Source organism: Rattus norvegicus, chromosome 9 (genome assembly GCF_036323735.1).
Source record: "Rattus norvegicus strain BN/NHsdMcwi chromosome 9, GRCr8, whole genome shotgun sequence".
Taxonomy (NCBI): domain Eukaryota; kingdom Metazoa; phylum Chordata; class Mammalia; order Rodentia; family Muridae; genus Rattus; species Rattus norvegicus.
The window spans coordinates 44,270,381-44,288,161 of record NC_086027.1 but is presented as its reverse complement, the minus strand read 5'-3'; the positions used below and the strand labels follow the sequence as shown (position 1 = coordinate 44,288,161).

The 17,781-nt window shown below is 46.4% G+C and overlaps 1 protein-coding gene and 1 pseudogene across 2 annotated transcripts in view; both read right to left on the bottom strand.

Moving 5' to 3' along the window:
- Amer3 (APC membrane recruitment protein 3) overlaps positions 1 to 1,888 on the bottom strand; it is an 11,973-nt gene extending 10,085 nt beyond the window's left edge. Inside the window, exon 1 of one of the 2 annotated variants that reach the window (XM_006244725.5) lies at positions 1,218 to 1,888. The gene's annotated coding sequence lies outside the window, so the exon portion shown is untranslated. The remainder of the gene's footprint in view (positions 1 to 1,217) is intronic. The other variant, NM_001399352.1, reaches the window with a different exon arrangement.
- Rcbtb1-ps1 (RCC1 and BTB domain containing protein 1, pseudogene 1) lies at positions 1,502 to 16,117 on the bottom strand (annotated as a pseudogene).
- Between the last annotated feature and the right edge of the window lie 1,664 nt (positions 16,118 to 17,781).

Sequence of the window (17,781 nt, the reverse complement as noted above, 5' to 3'; positions counted from 1 at the left end):
CAGAAGACACAAGAAGCATATTCTAGACAGTAGACGCACCCTGCAAAAGGCTCCAGGGACAAGGAAAAGAGACATTTAAATGTCTAAACATGGATAGAGTGATGACTGAACAAGCAATGGAAACAGGCCAGGAGATCAGTAAGGAGGTCATAGCTGACCTCGGGACCCTGGAAGAAGTACGAGGAACCACAGGTGAAAGCGGAAAATTGGGGCAAGAGAGAAGGGGGGAGGGGGTGTGAATCAGGAACTACACTGGAGGTCAGCAGAAAGGCGGTCACAGAGACGTCCATGTCTGCTGCCTCTGACACTCAGCACACCAGGATAAGAGTTGACTACAAAATGAATACTTCATGAAGCGACCCCTCTATTTTTCCATATAGTGATTAATTTTAGATCAGCTATCTAGGGTTTTCTTTTCCCCCGTGGGATGTAATACTATACCTTCTTTTCTTCTGGTGGGGAAAAAATGATCTTATAGAGCAGAATTAAGGAGAAAAACAAGCCCTCAAGTGACCACACAGAGGGTAGTTTCAGCATTTGAAATGCACGCCCCACCCCCCACCCCACCCCCACCCCCGCCCCAAATCCTGGCAAGTCACGGCAGGCTGTTAACTATGGAGAGGTGTTAGGTTTAAAGAAGAACAGCCCTAGGTGAGGTACCTTGACCAGTGACTTCATTGGGACTGGGATGAGGTAGCGAAGGCTAGGGGGCAGTAGTTTGTCTCTGTGGCAGTATGCCATGCCTTGTTGCTGGTGTGGTGGAGGCCCAAGTGAGATGGGAAAGCTCTCGTGTTCTGCGGTGGGGGTGGGGATGGGGATGGGGATGGTAATAAAGCAGAAATAGAATCTGCAGTGAGAACCACCCACTCCCACACTGTGGAGACAATGGGCCCTATGGGTGGAGGTCCTGGCCCACGTCTTCTGAGGGAGCCCTGCCAAGTGGACAGATGGACCACTATAATCTTCCCAGACCCTTCGTCTCGGTGACAGGGTTTCTCCCATTCCCTAACCCAAACCTAACCCAATAACTGCGCTCAGCCCCAGGCCCCGAGCATCCTCTCTGGGCGCAGCGGAGTGGATGGAGTGCTCATCTGGGGCCCCTTCTCTCTCCCACCCATCGCAGAAAGCGCACTCAATAATTCCCCGGTCCCCCTAGCTCCCGACGAGGACTAGCGAGGCAGGGACCAACGCAGCCTCTCGGGGCCTCAGCCACTTACCGCCGGGGCTGGGGAGTGTCGCAGGGCGCGGCCCTGCCCGAGCCAGGCAGCGAGTGCGCGCCCGAGCCTCGCGTCAGCACCACGGCCAGCTCCAGGTTCCGCGCCGCCGTGGGGGGCGGGCCTCCGGGCACCCGCGGGCACCACCAGCCGGAGCTCCGCCGCGCTTGGGAGGGCGGGGACCGGAGGACGCTGGCGAGCAGCGGAGGAGCGAGGGGACTCTGCCGCCACTGCGCCGCCGTCGCCAAGAATTGCTGGCTTTGTTCTATCTCTCTCCTTCTGCCCACCTAGATGCTCCCATAATGCTGTGGGTTTTGCATCCCTAAACCCCTGTGGTCCCCAGTCCGAGGCGTCCGGTGTATCCGGACACTACAGGTGTGGGTGCCCCGCCCTCTTGCATCCCGAAGGTCCAGGGCCCGCTGACTCCAGCTCTCTCCAAAAGACGATGTCACACGCAGCCTCTCTAGAAGTTCTACTGAAGACTCTGGGTTCTGAGGCTTGAAAAAGGAGCAAGTCGATGTGGGGAGGCAAAGTGGGGTAGTCTAGGATCTTCCTTATGTCCCCTTCTTGGAGCTGATTTCATTTTGATTTTATTCTTGGAAGAAAAATCATAAAATAAGAGACATTTCCCTTCCAGGCACTTACTGTGTGGTCTTTGGTGCTATCCCCTGCCTCAGTCTTGAAGACCAAACAGACGCGATTTGGGGAGCCCCTCCCACAGAACTGAGGACAGGACTCCCAGGTTGGTCCAGTGTCCAGGGCTGATCTGGAAGGTGGAGATAAAGGGTGAAGAAATTCTGCTACCGTTTAAGTGGACTTGTCACCTTCGCCGGGTAGAGCCATGGGTGGGGAGCTCAAATGCTTCTGTTTGTGAAAGGCTGGTCTCAACAGGGGGCTAGCTGCAAGGTTGAGTGGGCACAAAGCCAGAGGAGTCAGTTAGGATTAGTCTGAGATCCAGGGAACAAGAGGGCCAGTGACTGACAAAGGCCAAGCCTCTCCTTGAGGCAGAAGTCACCCTCTCTGTCCTATATCTAAAAAGCCCCAGCACTCAAGGTATTTCCAACCGTTTGGTCTGCAGTGCTTTGGTTAAGCCATAACCAGTTGAAACTTCTCTATAATCAGTCAACCGAGTCGAGAGGGACTCCCTGACAAGGTCTGCCAGCCAAGGAGATGATCCACTTCTAGATAGCTGCTTTCTCCACAGTGACTAGCTTAGCTACACAAACCTCCCATTAAGTGCGTGGTACCCAGCGTGGATGTGTGCACATGTGCAGGAGTTGCCTGTGGAAGCCAAAGGTTGAGTGTCCCACTTTGTTATTGTTTCTGGACAGGGCCTCTGGCTGAGCCCTGGACATGCATTTAGTTGGTCTGGTTGGTTTCATTGACCAAGGATCATCCTCTTGCCCAACACTTCCCCACCACACACACACACACACACACACACACACACACACACACACAGCCATAGGATTCCAGACCTGTACTGTGGTACCTGGATTTTATGTGGATGCTGGAGATTCAAACCCAGACACCCATGAGTGGTGTGGCAGGCTCGTTAATGGCTGAGCTGTCTTGCAAGCTTCCTGCTATATTTGAAGTGTGACTGAAACTGTGTTCTCTCTTTTCTTTTCTGGCACTGTTTCCCTAGCTACTGGATTGCCCTGAGGGCCAATTCTCTGTCCATATCCCTTTCAGATTTCCTACACCATGAGACCAAATGAGCCAGAAGTCTATGGTGCTAGTGGATCAGCTGCATTAGTGGACTTGCAGAGTCGGGGTCTGCAGCCATGAGGAGCCCACATCTAAGGGGTCTTGGGGAAGAAGGCATAGGTCGCCATACTGCTCCATACTGCTGAGGAAGGCTGACAGAGTTGGGATTGTCTGTCAAAAACAAACTTCAGTAGTGTCAGTTTGAGGTGAATGGTGGTTGGGTGGGGAGGAGAAACCATAAGACTAGGGGTGGGCATGGAGAGAGGCGTTCTAGTCCTTGGAAGAGACCCGTGCAGAAGGATAACCTGTCCAATCCCAAATAGACTATCCGATGGAGTGGCTTACCAGCGGTTTCTTTTAAATTTTATTACAGTTTAGACTGTTCTGTCATATTTTAAACAGTAAATAGTTTTTTTATTTTTTTGTGTGCATATGCATGTTCATGTATGTGAGGGTACACATGTGCATGCAAATAGAACGCACATGGATACGGGTTTGTGTAGAAGCCAGAGGCCACTATGACTGTCTTTCCTCAGACACCGTTCACTTCAATTTTGAGAGAAGGATCCTCCCTAAAACCCAGGACTGGCAGATTCAGTTAGTTTGGCTGGCCAGTGAGCTGCAGGATCCACCATGCACTAGCACTAGGATTTCAAGACACACACACACACACACACACACACACACACACACCTGGCTTTTTTGCATTGAGCTGGGAATTGAACTCAGGTCTTCATGCTTGTCTGTAAGCACATTACTGACTGACCTGTCTCCCCAGCCGTTTTAAACTTTACGTTTAAATTTTATCTGGTTCTTTAATCACAAAAGCTAAATAAGTAAATTCTTAAACAAGAAGTGAAGAAAATAAATGTATATAAAAAATTAGTTCATACGAATGAGAAGCCATACAAGATTACAGAAAAAAACAAAACAAAACAAAACAAAAAAATCTCCATTTTCTTTAGTGCCCTGATAGGATTTTAAATTTCTGATGACAGTTAAGTGTGTATTTTCCTCTAGGTAACATGTTTGTGTCATTGAAATGTCTGTACCTTTACACAATTTGCACTGAGATATTCTAAGTAAGTTGACCTTATCCACTGAAATAGTTTCATATCTATTTCAAAATGGTATTCTTATACTGACAACATCCCTAGTGTCATCTCTTATCAAAAGGCGAATCAGGTTAATTAGTAATTAGAGAAATAGAAAAAAGTTAACAATAGTAATTGACACAATGGAATAACTTTTGCTGGGTGTAATGTTGTGGTAAAAATAAAAAAGGGTGCAACCGGTTCCTGCTCATACCCTTATGGTCGTGCTCTCACTAGTTCTGGTTCCATGGGGCCATTGGAACTGGTGCTAATTGATCTCAGCAGCTCCACCTCGCCCCCAAGTACTCTCTGACCCAGGCAGGTGCTCCTATGCCAGTTCCATACAGAGACCGCCTTTCTCAGGCTCACTTACTGTGGACTCTGTTCACATTTCCAGTATCCACCCCCTAACAGTTATGGTATAAACTCCCAACAATCCATTAAAATCAGGACTCAACAAACTGTAAGCCAACAATCAGATTCATACGTTAAATTCTCAGTCACAATACATCCACACAATAAACTCACAACCAATTGATAAAGATATAAACTGCCCACCTAATAAGATAAGTTTGCCTATAGAAATCCATCCCAGCTACCTTGGCAATTCAAGACGACCCGGATCTAAGTCATCCTGCTCTGTCTCCATCTTGATTCTCCTTCCTTCTCCTCTGCCTTACAAAAGCTTTGTCCCCGCCTTATTTTTTTACTGTCCAATCATGGCCTTGACCTAACTTGTGCCAGCCTTCACCTGTATATAGACATCAACCTACAATGTAATAATGAGATTTTTGGAATGTGTACATGCAGAGACACGAAGAAACGCTGGGAAAACACTAACAACTGGAGTTTCAGCTAATGATCAGAACTTTGTTTAATGGTGCCCCTGAGAAGAAACAGAAAACATTGAAAAACAACATTCCAGTTATCAGCGTTTCCCCATGTTCTCTGATGCAAAGTGAGAGCCACACTCATCTGTAGGTAGAAGGGTCTGTTTGAAAGTGCAATTAGGAATTAGGTTGCTCTGGAAAAGTAGTGGTAGTAAGCTCTCCTTTAAGATCCACAGCTTTACTGGCCCTGATCAGCTGGTAAGATCTCCAGTACTAGGCCTGATTTCCCTTCTGTTGAGAGGGCCTTGAATGCAGTCAGTCGGCTGCTGGTTACCACAGTGACATGAGAGCCACTATTTCATCTTGAATGTTACCTTGTCAGGCTGGCCATAGAAGAGGCATCACAGCTGGCTGGTACTGCTGGTTGCCTCCCTCCCTTGGTAGTTCGCATAGCACCTTCTGGTACTATGAAAGCTAGATCTTAGGAAGCAGGCTCTCAGGTAATACTCAAACCTTCTGAGTCCTCTGTTGAAGTGTGTGGTGTCTTCTAAAATAGGGAGTTACCATCAAACTCTGGAAGGTGACCAAGGACAATAGCAATGACCTATATTTTAGGGGGAGTCCCTTGGGTTCCCTTGATCAACAACTTGAAAGGGAGTTTCTTATGTCTGATCCTGGGATTTTTTTTTCTTTTTTTCGGAGCTGAGAACCGAACCCAGGGCCTTCCGCTTACTAGGCAAGTGCTCTACCACTGAGCTAAATCCCCAACCCCTGATCCTGGGATTTTTGTTAGATAGTCTATGGTTCTTTTGGGAAGCACTGTCAGGCCAAGTGAGATAACTTAATTTAAGAATAGAAAAAAATTAATAAAATGATTCCTAATGTTATTCTTATATACTCATAGACACCTAGCCCAACCCACCTCCTTCCAGTGGCAGTCGATGTGACCAGATGCAGAGCTATCCTTAGCCAAACAGTAGGTGGAGAGAGATCCCAAATTGGAGACCTTCACTGGGTCCTTCCCTCCCCTTGGAGCTCTGGAACTCCATGGAAGAGGGGGAGGAAGAAATGTAGGAGATAAGTGTCCAGGAGGCAAGGAGAATGCAGCCCACAGACAGCAACTAGTCAGGATTCATAGGGGCTCATGGAGACCAAAGCAGAGCCTGTGTGGGTCTCCACTAGGTCCTCTGCGCATGCATTACGATTGTTAGCTTGGTGTTTCTGTGGGACTCCTAACAGTGAGAGTGTGTGTGTCTCAGACTCCTTCGTCTGCTTTTGGAGCCCTTTTTCTCCTGCTGGGTTACCTCACTCGGTCTTGATATAAAGGTTTGTGTCTACTTTTATCGTCTCTTGTATGTCACGTCCAGACAATATCCCTGGGAGGCCTGCTCTTTTCTGAAGGGACACTGGAGGACAAATGGATCTGGGGGAGAGGAGAGATGGGAGGGATTTGGGAAGAGTGGAGGGAAGGGAAACCGGTGGGAATGTATTGAAAACAACAACAACAATAACAAAAAAAAACAAATAAAATATATACTCAAAACACACAATACATATACATATATGTATTGTATTGGGTGTAATTTTATGGAAATATAAAATTATTTGATTCCTTAAGGCTTTTTTCAAACATCCTTAGTGTCTTCCTCTCCTCTCTCCCTGAAGAACACTGACACACCCCATCTGGAAGTTCTGCATTAGTTTGTTTGGTCTGTTTGCTTCATGCAATTGCGCCTGGTGCACACACAACTTTGCATATTTGCCTATGCGTGAAGGTCAACTTGTCTCCCATTATCATTGCCTACCATGTCTGTGGAAGGTCTGGAGCTGCTTTGGCTGGGTAACCAGCTGGCTCTGGGAAACCCCCACTTCAGCCTTCACACTGGAATTACAGGTAAACTCCCCTGCACTGTGTAGGCTGTTTGTATAATTTAGACTTTCATGTTCAAATATCACCAGTCTAGTTGGCTGCACCCTTCGAGGTACAGAAGTTGGTTTTGAGACAGGAGATTCTTGGTGTAAGTATTAAAACATCTCGTCCGGATTGAAACAAGGTATGAGGGCAGAGAAGTCAGCATTTGAATGACACAAGGATAAAGTTAGCAATGTATGAAAACATTATGCCCACCACCTTCTTGGATCTGAGGTTTGCTGCCTTCAAACTGTTGTAGAATATGTTCACGCCTTATCTCTGCAGATGTCGCCTGCTCCTCCCTTTTCTACATTATCCCTTCTGAAGCCTCTGTTCAAGTTCCTCGTTCTCTTTTTGGTGACTCTCTATCTCTCTCAAAATGTTTTCTGTTTTAAACTTTTAAAAAAAATGTTGGCGGTGGTGGGGTGCTGCTGAAGGTAGTTCAGTGGTTAAAAGCACTTGCTGCTCTTGAAAAGGACTCAGGTTGGAGTCTCAGCACCTACATGAGGACTAACACCTGTCTAAAACTGCAGCTTAAAGAATCCAGTGCCCTCTTCTGGTCTCTACAGGTACTGCATGCACATGGTACACACACACACACACACACACACACACACACACACACACACATACATGCAGGCAAACATCCATACACATTAAAATAAATAATAATCTTTAAAAAATCTTTTTGATGCCTAGCAAGCGCAAGGCCCTGGGTTCGGTCCTCAGCTCCAAAAAAAAAAAAAAAAAAAAAAAAGAAAAGAAAAGAAAAAGAAAAAGAAAAAAATCTTTTTGAACTGGTTTAGATATAATCTTTCATTTTCCCCTTACTCGTTTTGTGACCTTTCCTGTTTTGCTGAGCTTTGAACATTAGTTATTATATAATTCACTTCAGAGAATTTCTTTACTGCCTGTCTTCTTTACCTGTCTTTCCTGACATCAACTTTTTTTTTCTTTTTCTCTTATTTTTCTATAAAACTGTATCTTTTGGTTCTTCTTTTTGTAGTACTGGTGCTGGAAACTAGGATCTTGTGTTTGCTAGGCAAGTGTTATTCCACAGAGCACCAGCCCCAGCCTTGTCTCTTTTGGATTCTCTATGTTTCTAAGACTCAAACAAAACAACAACAACAAAATGTTTAATGTTAAACACTTCTTGCTCTTTGTCTGCCTAAGCCTTGAGTCTCCTGTTTACCTTTTTTTCCTGTCTTTTTGTGGTCTCATAATAATTCATTGTGAGTTTTGTGCTTTTAGTTTTGTTTTTAAAAAAAACTGCAGAAAGAATTAGAATTTATTTCATGAGGGTTTTCCAGGGGGGCTCTGCCAATCTGGGGTGTTTGGTGGTGGTGTATGGCAAGGCTAGGGATCTGCTAGGAGTTCTATAACATTCTGGAGTTACAGAATGCACTGTCTGTGCTGGCTACACTTAGTTTTATGTCAAGTTGAAACAATGTAGAGTCCTTGAGAGGAGGGATTGTCAATTGAGAAAATGTCTCTATATGATCCAACTCCAGGGCATTTCCTTAATTAGTGATTGACCCACCCTGGGCTGGTGTTCCTGGGCTCTATGAGAAAGCAGGCTGAGCAAGCCATGGAGAGCAAGCCAATAGGCAGCATCCCTCTGCATCAGCTCCTGCTCGAGTTCCTGACCTGACTTCCTTTGATGACCAACAATGATATGGAAGTGTAAGCTAAGTAAACCCTTTCCAATGATAACCCTAAGATACCCCCATGTCTTTCTTTCATTCGGGTGCTAGGAATTTCAACTCAGATCCTCATACTGAGCTATCTGCCCAGTGCCAAGACCCCATTTTGTTTAAAATGTATTAAGCATCATAATCAAGTTTGGTTTTTCTACTTATAGAACTACAAATTCATACAACAAAAGACTTCAGGTCAGGATTTTTTTTTTCCCTCTCTCCAAACACTCTCAAGATCAAGACAGAATATTTCTTTGCTGATGTCAACAAAAGGGTTTTGTATTGTTCTTACCTTAGGGTCTGCCGTGCTTTAAAACTTTAATTCCTCCCACAGTCATGTGACTCAGGGGGCCCATGTGAGGTCACTAACCCACTGGGCTCCTCCCTTGTCACAACATTAAAGCCCTTACAAAAGAGGCTTCACAGGGCTGGCAAGATGGTTCAGTGATGTGAGTAAGAGTGCTTACTGTGCAATCACGAAGGCCTGAGTCTGAATCTTCAACATTCATGTCAAAGACAGACCTGGCTGTACTTGTCTGTAACCCCTGCACTGCGGGACAGAAACAGGTGAATCTCAGGAAGTCACTGGCCAATCCAGACTAGTCAAAATCATGAACCACTAGTACAGTTGGAGAGTCTGAAGCAGCCAGGCAGGGAGGAATGGAGAAAGACATCTGATGCTTTCTCTGGCCTCTACATACATTGACACAGGCACACATATGTGCATATTCATATGCACAGAGAGAGACAGAGACAGAAAGACAAAGACAGAGATAGAGACATAGAGACAGTGAGGGAGACAAAAAGAGAGACAGATGGGGTTGGGGATTTAGCTCAGTGGTAGAGCGCTTGCCTAGGAAGCGCAAGGCCCTGGGTTCGGTCCCCAGCTCCGGAAAAAAAAAAAAAAGAACCAGAAAGAGAGACAGAGACACAGAGATACAGGGACTCCTCACAGCATTCTGTTTTCTGATTTTCCATTTAAGCATTCAACATTGCTTCCTGCTAAGAAACTGTTAACACGGGGTTGGGGATTTAGCTCAGTGGTAGAGCGCTTGCCTAGGAAGCGCAAGGCCCTGGGTTCGGTCCCCAGCTCCAAAAAAAAAAGAACCAAAAAAAAAAAAAAAAAGAAACTGTTAACACTATCTATGAGTCATGGAGACTAGATTTTCTTTTTCCTTTTTAGAATTGTAGCCTGGAAGAACCAGAAGTCAGTCTCTCTCTGTCTCTCTGTCTCTGTGTCTCTCTGTGTCTCTCTCTGTGTCTCTCTGTGTCTCTCTGTCTCTCTCTGTGTCTCTCTATGTCTCTCTGTCTCTGTCTCTCTCTCCCTCTCTCTCTCTGTCTCCCTCTCTCTCCCTGTTTCTAATTTTTTTATTATTATTTGGGAGAGGGGCATGTTTTGAGTCAGGGTTTCTTTGTGTAGCCTTGGCTGGCCTAGAACTAGCTCTATAGACAAGACTGGCTTTGAACTCACAGAGATCCATCTGCCTCTGCCTCTGCCTCCTGAGTGCTGGGATTAAAGGTGTGTGTCACCACGACCCAGCTGTGGAGACTAGGTCTTAACCAAATACTGAACCTTGATTTTAGACTTCCTTGCCTCTGGAATTGCAAGAACAAATTTTTATAAATAAATTTCAATTGTTATAAATTGCCTACTTTCTACTTGGTTAGGGTTTCTACTTCAATGATGAAGTACCACAACCTATGAGGTCACAGTTCAGCACCAATGGAAGTCAGGGCATGGACTCAGTACAGTAATCAAGTCAGGACCCCGGGACAGGAACTAAAGCTTAAGCCGTGGAGGGATGCTGCTTACCACCTTGCTCCCCATGACTTGCTCCATCTGCTCTTCTGCCCAGGATTGGAAACATACACAGTGGGCTGGGCCCTCCACACCAATCACTCATTAAGAAAACGCTCCCACAGATTTTCCTATAGCAATTTGGTGGAAGTGGGTTGTTTTGTTGTTGTTGTTGTTGTTGTTGTTGTTGTTGTTTATTTAGTTGGTTTGGAGTGGGTTTTTTTTTTGAGGGGGGATAGTTTTCTGTTTTGTTTTGTCTTTGTTTTGTTTTGTTTTTCTAAATTGATAACTTCCTAGACAACTCTAGCTTGTGCGGAGTTTTAAAAAGCCAGCCAGGAGAGTGGCCACAGAAACAACCGACTAAAAAGTTTCCTAGCTGCTGTGTCCCTCTCTCCCTCTTTCCGATGGCCCCACCCCAACCCTACCCCTGCACAGCCCCTTTCTTCTGAGTTGTGGTCTTAGGGATTATTACATCAATGCCCTCATCCAGAACAGACAAGTGTTCCATTACTGGGCTCTGTCCTCGACTTGATTTTCTTCAAGTAGAGATGTTGTTTGTTTGTTTGTTTGTTTGTTTGTTTGTTTGTTGTGTGCTGGATTTGTGGTAGCATCTGTCTGGCACAAGGTCTCATCTGGTGCTCCTGGGAGTGGCCTAGTGAACTGAAGAGAGAGGGGGTGGGGGGAGGGAGGGAGGGAGGGAGGAAGGAAGGAAGGAAGGAAGGAAGGAAGGAAGGAAGGAAGGAAGGAAGGAACCAAAGTCTTGGCCCTGTGGCCTTCTGAGCACTGACAGATTGGTAGAACTCACTTCTGGTCAGGCTTTGAGTGACTGGTTTCCCACCTCACTCACACAGTTCCACTATCTGATTTCCAGTTTTCTGCCCCTCTCCACATGCCCTAGGTCTAACTCACTATTTTGTGACACAAGAATGCAGACCTTCAGTGTCTGTGTCCCCCTTATAGCAGACCTGTTTTCATTGTATGACTTCCTCAGAGTCAGGCAGGCAGTCTCGGAAGGACGCAGGAACAATGTGGGCAGTCCTTCCCAGACTCCCAATCTGGCCATGTGGGGCCTGCTCACTGCAGACCAAAAGGGAAATAAAGCTGTCCAATCAAACAGCTAGACTGACCTGCCTCGTCCCGGCAAGATTGCTGGAACACAGGAAGGGAAAGAAACCCTGAGTGTAGACGCTGAGTAGTCCCAGCCCTATCCCAGCTAAGATATCTGCAAATGTCTCCCTCGTGTGAAGGAAGCGTTCACTACCCTTCCTCTTATTTTATTCGATCGATGCTGCGTTCACACGATAAAGATGTAAACAGGGCTGAGGGAGCAAGGCAGGGTGGGCGGGGCAGGTAAAGCACGGCTGAATAATCGTGAAAACTGGAGTTCAGATGGACTGAAGATTCGCAGAGCCAGCCGCCAACTAGCTAGGCTAAACCAATCAGTGATGTAGTCTAGGCTCAAGTGGGAGACCCCGCCGCAGTATGTAAAATGGAGAGTGATTGAGTAATATGAGTAATAGCCCCCTAACATCAGCCTCTGACCTCCACGTGCACACACGTACACATGCATGTCCAACCATGCACGCGTGTACCCACACACCGCACACAAATACACCCAGATAATAACTACAACTGAGCTCAATAGTTTAAGGAATCCTTCCTTACATAACATTTTGTTTTTCCTGGAGTTGACCATGTAAGCGCGTCTTTAAACTGCTCCTTTTTCGTTTCTAGGACTGTTGTGGCTTACACTGTGAGTAGTGAAAACAAACCGTGTATTTTCTTTTCTTTTTTAATGATATTTATTTAAGAGTGCACTGTAGCTGTCTTCACACACACTATAAGAGGGCATCAGATCCCATTTTACAGATGGTTGTGAGCCACCATGTAGTTGCTGGGATTTGAACTCAGCACCTCTGGAGGCACAGCCAGTGCTCTTAACCACTGAGCCATCTCCCCAGCTCAGTGTGTTTTCTACACCGTCAAAGGCATTCCTAATGTGTCTGCCTCTCGTTTTCCCTTTCAATACTGTGCTCCTGGCTCCTTTTCTGCCTCTGTTGAGCGTTGCTTGCTTCGTGCATGGGCTTTGTCCTGGGCTTTCTCAGATCATTTCTCTCTTTCTCCGTTGACTCTGGCTTTGCTATATAATTTCTATTGTAGAAGCTTCTTTAGGTAAAGTTCCACACACCGCCAGTGTCTGAAACGACTCTCTCCTATCTTAAATTTGACTGATCATTTTTACTGAGCTCGAAACTCTAGGTTAGGAATAACTTCCCCTCAGTATTGTGAAAGCACTGCTGCTTTCTCTACCGTCTTCAAGTCCTTTTTCATTATATGTATATTTTTTTAATAAATGATATTTATGTGGAATTAGGTGGGTACTCGTGTGTCTTTGTTACGATTTCATTGCTGTGAAGAGACACCGTGACCACAGCAACTCTTATAAAAGAAGACATTGAATTGGGGCTGGCTTACTTGACCCACAAGAAGCAGGAGAAGACTGTGTCACACTGAGCTTGAACACAGGAGACCTCAAAGCCCGCCCACATAGTGACACATTTCCTCTAACTAGGCCACACCTCCTAATAGTGCCACTCCCAATGGGCCAAGCATTCAAACACATGAGTCTCTGGGGGCCACTCCTATTTAAACCACCATAGCATGCACATGGAGGTCAGAGGGCACAGCATGCACATGGGGATCAGAGGACAACCTCTGTCATCTGTCCCCACCTTCTAAGTCTTTTGTCCTCTGCTGCTAAGTACACCAGGCCAGCATGATCTCCATGGACTCTCCTGTTTCCATTGCATCTCACTGTAAAAACACTTAGAATCTCAAACATTTCATCCCATTTGACATGGGTCTTGGGGATCCAAAGTCAGGTCCTAATGTTTGCAGAACATGTGCTTCACCCACTGAGCCATCTCTGCAGTCCTACTGTGGCTTCTCCCATTCCCCCCACCCCTGGAAACTTTTAGCTTTGTTCTTGGTGTTCTGAAACATACCCATTATGGTGCTTTGAATATGCTTGGTCCAGGGAGTGGCACCATTAGGAGTAGGTGTGTCACTGTGGGTATGAGCTTTAAAACCCTCATCCTAGCTACCTGGAAGCCAGTCTTCTCCTAGTTGCATTCAGAACAAGAGGTGGAACTCTCAACTCCTCTAGCCCCATGTCTGTCTGGATGCTGCCATGCTCCCACCTTGATGATAATGGACTGAACCTCTGAACCTGTAAGCCAGCCCCAATTAAATGTTCTTATAAGAGTTGTCTTGGTCATGGTGTCTCTTCACAGCAGTAAAACCCTAACTAAGACACCCATAATTAACTTGAATTTGCTTTTCACCCATTGAACTGAACGCTTGCCAAATGAGTTCCTAAGATGTGGATGTTACACTTGGGGGGATTTTCTTGAGTGTTTTCTAATTCCCTTTTCTCCTTTCTGTAACTCCTAGGTTTTCTGATTTTGGTTTGGCTTGTTTGTTTGTTTGTGGAACAGGGTGTCTCTGTGTAGCCCTGTCTGTCCTGGAACTCACTGAAGGTCAGCCTCAAACTCACAGTGATCTGCCTGCCTCTGCCTCCAGAGTTCTGGGATTAAAGTTATGCACCACTACCACTGGGCTTAATCCTATAATTTCTAACAATGCTTTATTTGGTAGAGTTTTTTTCCCCTATTTTAGCTTACATGACAGACATATGTCCCTGTTACTTGCTATTTCTCCTGGCCATGTGCTCAGGGTCCATCTCCTCTCGTGGTGGCTTCCTCCTCTCTCCATCTCCTTTCTTCTCTCCTTGCTTCTCTCTTCCTGCATCCAGAGCCAAGTAAATGAAAATCTGCCTCCCTCTACCTATCGCTCAATCACAGGCGTTAGTCTTATATTGACCAATAAACTTGGGGAGCATGGTTACAGAGCATCATTTGGTGTATGTGAGGTTTATGGTCCCTAAGGATCTCCTCATCAGAAGAACAACCAGATCTTGGGGACCAGTATTTAGCATTTGAATACAAGCAGCATGAGACCAATCTCCCACAGGTCAAAGAAGCTTTATAGACAGGAATATATTCCCCATCTGCTCAAAACCTCACATCAGCACTCTCTGGGCTATCAAATTCTTTCCTTGGTGACTCTGTAACTGTTAAAAAGGCTTCGTGCTCTTCAGACAGAAGACACCTTCTGGCCGCAGAGGTAGCTGAACAGACAAAAGCATCACCAGTTGCAGAAGCTGGGGAAGTGGGAGGATCGTAGACTGACCTTGACATTGCCCACACATGTACACATGCACACCCTGAGTTTTGGCAGCAGGTGTGTGGGTGGAGTGACAGGCTAACGATCCTTCCTGTTCCACCAAGATACGTGCTGTGCTTAGCAGGTTATTTTCTTTGCCAGTTCCCAGCTGTCTCTGTGTATTAACTCCCCCGGAACAGAGCAAGCTAGAATTAGAGTTAGTGTCGGGATATGTGCATACCTATAAATAATTTGGTCCACATGCATTCAGCTCAGAGCCGTCGTTATCATTGAGATCAGCCAGTTGCCATAGTTTCTCAAGCCTAGCTACCCATTTCCATTAGAGCCGCACCTCCCTGTTATCCAGAATAGCCATGAATGAGATATGACCATAGGCAAGGCCAACCACCCTCTTACTATGTAACTGACTTGTAACTTTCCAAAGCTGATTTGCTATAGATCCTGATTGCAACCAGCCACAGGTGTTATAGCCACAAGCAAGTCCCTCTCCACCAGCCAACAATGTGAGACACAAGCTAATTTGGCCACCTGCTTGATCAAAAGAGCAGTACAGACGTGAATGCGAGTGATGCCTTGGTTGATGGTACCATTCCCTAGCTAGCTGCTCTATTATAACAACTTCATCTTCTGTGCTTAGGAGAAATGAGGGCCACTTCCACACCTAAGCCTTTTGATCCTATTTTTACATAAGGTTTCTAGTTTCTTGGGCACCAGTATACTCTGGTGTCTTAGTTGGGGTTTTACTGCTGTAACAGACACCATGATCAAGGCAAGTCTTAGAAGGACAACATTTAACTGGGACTGGCTTACAGGTCCAGAGGTTCAGTCCGTTATCATCAAGGTGGGAGCATGGCAGCATCCAGGCAGGCATGGTGCAGGAGGAGCTGAGAGTTCTACCTCTTCATCTAAAGACTGATAGGGAAAGACTAGCTCTTCCACACTGGGTGGAGTTTCAAAGCCCACCCCCACAGTGACACACTTCCTCCAATAAGCCCACACCTACTCTGACACGGCCACACCTCCTAATAGCACCACTCCCTGAGCCAAGCATATTCAAAGCACCACACATCTTGACCCTGGCTTCAAGCTGCTCTTACAAATAAGCTGACAACTGTTTTCATTAAACGGCTTCTTCAATTTCCCTGGAGTCCAATCCTTCTTCAACCTTCAAAGCCAGGTCTCTACTCTCTGTTTCCAAGGAGAACCCAGGCAAGAGAGGCAGACTCTACCCCTGCCCCAAGGGTGGCACCAGAACAGAGGCCTGCCTTGTGTGATGCTTCTACACTGAAGCAAATTTCCACTTTCTTCTCAGTGTGTTTTAAAAAAATCCAAGTTGCTGGGATTTATAGGTGAAGTGCACCTGAAAGCCTTTTGCATTAAGGGCATGGACCCAAGTCTGTGCGTTGTCAGAAGGTGGTGAAGCCTGCATGGGGGGGGGCCTACTGGGGAGGAGGTTAGGGCATTCGTGATGTACCCTGAGAAGAGAGAGGAACACAACTTCTTCCCCTCTCCCTTTGCTTCCTAGCTACCACAGAGTAGGCACACCTGTTAGCAGTGGCAGGCACAGGCCGGCAACACTGCTTCACACTGCCCCATGACTGCCTCACAGTGCTGCATGACTGTCACACTGCTACATGACTAACTTCACACTGCCACATGACCACTTCACACCGCTGCATGACTGTGTCACACTGCTACATGACCGCTTCACACTGCCACATGACCACTTCACACCGCTGCATAACTGTGTCACGCTGCTACACGACTGCTTCACACTGCCACATGACCACTTCACACCGCTGCATGACTGTGTCACACTGCTACATGACCGCTTCACACTGCCACATGACCACTTCACACCACTGCATGACTGTGTCACACTGCTACATGACCGCTTCACACTGCCACATGACCACTTCACACTGCTGCATGACTGTGTCACACTGCTACATGACCGCTTCACACTGCCACATGACCACTTCACACCGCTGCATGACTGTGTCACACTGCTACATGACCGCTTCGCACTGCCACATGACCACTTCACACCGCTGCATGACTGTGTCACGCTGCTACATGACCACTTCACACTGCCACATGACCACTTCACACCGCTGTATAACTATGTCACACTGCTACATGACCACTTCACACTGCCACATGACCACTTCACACTGCTGCATGACTACTTCACACTGCCACATGACAGCTTCACACTGCCACATGACTTCACACTGCTGCATGACTATGTCACACTGCTACATGACCACTTCACACTGCCACATGACCACTTCACACCGCTGCATGACTGTGTCACGCTGCTACACGACCACTTCACACTGCCACATGACCACTTCACACCGCTGTATAACTATGTCACACTGCTACATGACCACTTCACACTGCCACATGACCACTTCACACTGCTGCATGACTACTTCACACTGCCACATGACAGCTTCACACTGCCACATGACTTCACACTGCTGCATGACTGTGTCACACTGCTACTTCACACTGATTCACGCATGCAGTCTGAGGAGTTCAGAGGCCTCTACTCAGATAAAGCCGGGCCCTTGACTTCCTTGCCAAATGGAACCTCGGGGTAAGCCATCTGAAGCAGAAATGGGGTCTGAGGGAATTTTAACATAGGTGGAAGTGTAGACAGTTGATGGAGAGACATACCTGAGGACACAGGTGTGGGCTCCTCAAAGGAGACACACTTTGTCTTTGCAATGGTCACCAGACATGGGCAGATTCTGAAGCTATTATCTAAGACTTGCTAAAGACTCAGTCAGATGAAAGATACTCGGACAGGACTACAGTTGATGTCAACCCTAGATCAGAGATAGAAGTTAGAATATCTTCACTGTAAGCAGTCCTGTTTGCAAGATTCCCAGAAAATATTCAGGAAAGGAGAAAGGCCCTACCCTAAGTTATATATGTGCAGGCTGCCAGCCTGGCTTATTCCTTTTAAATATTTTTATTTGAAAATATTTGTCTATTTGAAAATATCATCCACATCATCACCATTTAGAGTCAATGTTAGTTGAGATCATATCCTTGATTTCTCCACTGGCCAGACAGAGGCTTCACCCAGCCTTCAAAGCAACGGCCTCTCCCTCCCTGCCTGTGTTTCTGTAAATCCCTCTCCCCTCTTTTATAACCTATACCGTAGCCACATGATACACTCTACCCTGACAGGCCCAAAGTAACCAAGACAAGTGACCGTAGACTGAAATCCCTGAAACTATATGTCAGAATAAACCTTTGCTTTGCTA